Source organism: Octopus bimaculoides, chromosome 7 (assembly GCF_001194135.2).
Source record: "Octopus bimaculoides isolate UCB-OBI-ISO-001 chromosome 7, ASM119413v2, whole genome shotgun sequence".
NCBI classification, from domain to species: domain Eukaryota; kingdom Metazoa; phylum Mollusca; class Cephalopoda; order Octopoda; family Octopodidae; genus Octopus; species Octopus bimaculoides.
The window spans coordinates 98,590,164-98,594,356 of NC_068987.1; the positions used below are offsets into that span (position 1 = coordinate 98,590,164).

The 4,193-nt window shown below is 39.8% G+C and overlaps 1 protein-coding gene across 2 annotated transcripts in view; it reads left to right on the top strand.

Annotated features, from left to right (window-relative positions):
* Window positions 1-4,193, top strand: part of LOC106868422 (uncharacterized) — a 148,939-nt gene that overhangs the window by 56,107 nt on the left and 88,639 nt on the right. The gene's annotated exons all lie outside the window — the stretch shown is intronic.

Below are 4,193 nucleotides of genomic sequence, written 5' to 3' on the forward strand. Positions count from 1 at the left end.
CTCTCTCTCTCTCTCTCTCTCTCTCTCTCTCTCTCTCTCTCACGCGCGCGCGCGTGCGTCTAGAGTCGACTGTCAGAAAATACAGTATACAGTATCATAATAGAAATTTGCAATATATTTCGTTTTGATCGACTCATTTTCTTGCTGCTCTTCAACACATCTGGTGTTGAAGTGATCACAGAGCTACGCAAGAGAGAGTGTTTTGCTAACGAACTCAACGCATCACCCAGTCCAGGAATTGAAACTACGATCTCGCGATCTGAGTACAACACTCCATTAGACCATGCACCCTCACGCACACAAACACATACACATATGTGTATGTATACATAGACATAAGTACGTATATAAAAATACAGATACAGACACACAGGCATACACACACATACGCACATGTATGCATTCTTGAATGAATTGAAATACTATTTTCCAAAGCTGTTTCGCCCTTGTTGCGAATCTATGGGTTAGTTAGAGTTGGAAAAAAAATGGAAGCGCATTTGCACTTACTTAATCAATGCGTGTGAATGTATACGGAATATAGTTGCTTATGTTGTGTGATTTGTGTTACTAGACAGCCAAAGAGATTCGTGTGAATAGGAATGGTCCTTTGTGAGCAATACTTATTATGAAGTGTGTGCATACGTTTGTCGTTTACTGAGTAGTAGATCTTCAGAAGTTAGCTAAACAAACGGACGATGCAATTTAGGCTGTCAGCGTATATGTCAGAGATACTGTTCCAGGTATGTAAACCATATTATAATTATATTTTATAATTGTAGTTATGCTCTCTTGAAGGTTAGCAATTTATCAAAGTGAAACTGTTTATTGACGCTTAAGAGGAAAGAAAACTATCCTTTGTGATGATATTAGGATAATGTTACCGGCGTGCGTTCACTGTAGAATGACATCAGATTGTGAGGCTTAGCAGGAATGAACTGTATCGTTTAGTGTAGGGTTACTAGACCATTTTCATCATGAAAATAGTGGATTAGGTCAGTTTGCTTGATAGAAATTTATGCCCTGTGTGGAGAATGTTTCTGTGGTCTCTGTTCATGGAAGCAGTTAGTGGCTGTCTTGATGTGTTCAGTTACCTTTGGGTAATGTGTGAGAGCTGGTGATTAAGAGGAATTTAAAGGGGGATAACAATGCTTAGGAAAGTGTATGGTTTGAAGTAAAGATGGATGATTGATCAATGAGCGAAACTATTGATTTGTTATGAATGATGGAGAGTGAATGATGCAGAGATGATTGATGGAGGGATTGATAAGATTTATGTGTTGGATAGATGATGATTAACAGTGATTAATAAACCAATTGATGATTATGATTGATAAATGTATGAAAGGATTGATGAATACAAGTATTAGTTGATAGTTAATGATGGTGGTGTTAATGGAAATGATGACGATGATTTAAACAATGATGTTGACAAAGATGATGAAGAAAATGGTAATGTTGATGAGGATGACGTGGAACAACCGGAAGAAAATGATGATAATGATGATGGTGAGGAGGAGGAGGAGGGGAAGAGGCAAAAAAGGAAGAGAATGATAATGAAGGTGCGGCGGCGGATATACCAGTCGTATATTAGCGGGTTCATGTTTTTCCATTTTGCAAAGGGGAAGAAGAGAATAGTATCATATTTAGTACCAATCCAAGGTGTGTGACTTGGTATTCTTCACCATCATGGTACAGCGCTGCATTGAGAGGATTTAAGCCACAGTAATGAAGTGTAATGTGATATTCTGTAGTTTGACATTGATATTTTAGTCAAGTAGAGGAATGTGACATTCTGTTCATGACGATGGAATGGAATGTGAGGTTAATTATCATGAGAGAGACTGGAGGGTGAAATTATAGTAAAGGAATTGGAATATTATTTACCAGAGCCATAGAATTAAGTGTAGTATTATACACAGTTAAGAAGTAGAGTGTGAGGTATGTTTCATGAAGAGGGAATCGACTGTGATATGATTTTCATTGTCAGAAAAAATGTTTTTGATTTTCAGAAATAATTTTTTGTTCTATCTAAAACCCCTCGGTGCTATACACTGTTCTTTGTGTTGTACTCATTGTATTTCAGATGGGTGGAAACTACAATAATCATTAGATTGGAAGACTTATTAAAGCGTTAAATAATATACTTTGCAGTATTTATTCCGGTTGTTTACGTTCTGAGTTCAAATCCTGCTGCGGTAAACTTCGAAAATTATCATTATTAAGTAAAAGTTTAAGGCAGCTGGCTGGCAGAATTGGTAGCACGCTGGGCAAAATGCTTAGCAGCATTTCGTCTGTCTTTATGTTGTGAGTTCAAATTTCGCCGAGCTCGAATTTGCCTTTCATCCTTTCGGGGTCGATAAATTAAGTACCAGTCAAGTCGTGGTGTCGTTGTGACCGATTTTCGCCATCCCCCAAAATTTCAGGCCTTGTGCCTTTAGTAGAAAGGATCATCATCATCATCATCATCATCATCATCATCATCGTCATTAAATGCTTAGCTTTTCCCATTGAGACTGAGACAATCCTACGTTCAATGCCATCATCGGCTTCATCACCACCTACACTTACAATATTTGATATATCCTGTAACAGACTAGGAACACCGATCACTATCATCATCCCAACAACCATGAACATTAATAACTTCATTACCACCAGAACCACCACCGTCGTGATTACCGCCAAGACCACCGCCACCATCACGACCACAACCACCAACGCCACCCGACCACCACTACTAGCAAAACCACCATCATTAATATCAGTAGCGACATCATTGGTGTCCATGGAGGAATCTAATTGTTGGTCTCTGCTACAAAAACAACAAATTTCACTTAAAATCTCACACTTGTGTCTTGAAAAAGAGAAAAAAGAAAAAAAAAAGCAGGACAGATTGGATAGTGTAACCGTTCCCCTAAAGGGAAGGTGTGGGCATGGTCGGAATATTTTGGTCATAAATTTATTCAGTCAAGCTTGACCTGTGTGACAGCAACAAAGACAGGCAACAACAAACATGTTATAGCAACTAACCCCAATATTAAAACCGCTACAAGCCAAGAAAAGAATCTCTGTGCTGGCGCATCACGTGTTAGAAATATCAGCGAAATGAAACTCTGATCACACTTCCCCTTTGTCTTGCAAAAGAACAACTTTGATGATACTGATTTCAAATTTTGGCGCATGGCCAGCAAATTCAAGGGTGGGATAAGTCGATTACATCCACCCCAAGTCTCAACTGGTAATTATTTTATCGGCCCCACCCCACAAAAATAAAAAGCAAAATCCACTTCGGTGGAATTTGAAATCAGAACGTAAAGACGAAACGCCTCAAAGAATTTTGCCCCTCGCTTTAACGATTCTGCTAGGTCGCCGCCTTAACATAGTTTTGATAATATTGTCATCCGTTCGGGCAACAAGCTAGTAGAATCGTGAGCACCTTAGGAAAAATTCTGGGCGGCGTTTCATCCGTCACTAAGTTCCGAGTACAAATTCCACCGAGATCGACTTTGCCTTTCATCATTTCGGGGTCGATAAAATAAGTACCAGTCTAGAACTGGGTCGATGTAATCGACTAATCTCCTCCCCGAAACTGCTGGCCTTGTGCCAAAATTTGAAACCAATATTGTCATCAGTTACAAGCCCATAGGTAAAATGCGAGGTTGGTCACGCCTGGAAAGCTTTTGGTTATAGATGTGATATCGGTCAAGGGTAACCCGGTGCTTAATATCACCTGCCACCACTACATCCGTAACACCAAAACATTACGTCAGAATATATACCTACTACAAAAGCCAAGGGTAGCCGTTGAGCTTGCTGCCCTACTAGGTCCATTTGAAAATAAGACATATTGCACAGATCCAAGAGTGCTGCTCCCTAAAAAAAAATATATATATATATATATACCGTCGTCTGGAGCGGACCGCTCCTTTGTCTTCCCGTATCTTACAGCTTCATTACTGCAATATATCTCTTTAAACACCCCACCGCTAGTTGATCCTATGTGCCGCCGCCACCACCACCACCACAACAACAACCATTATACTACTCTGCACAGCACACTTCAGTGTCAAGCATCTGAAGATGTTCCTTTCTTTTCTTTAGGTTTTCAATTTGACCAAATATTACCACTACTATTACTACTACTACACCAAACCACCACCACCACCACCACCACCACCACCACTACCACCACC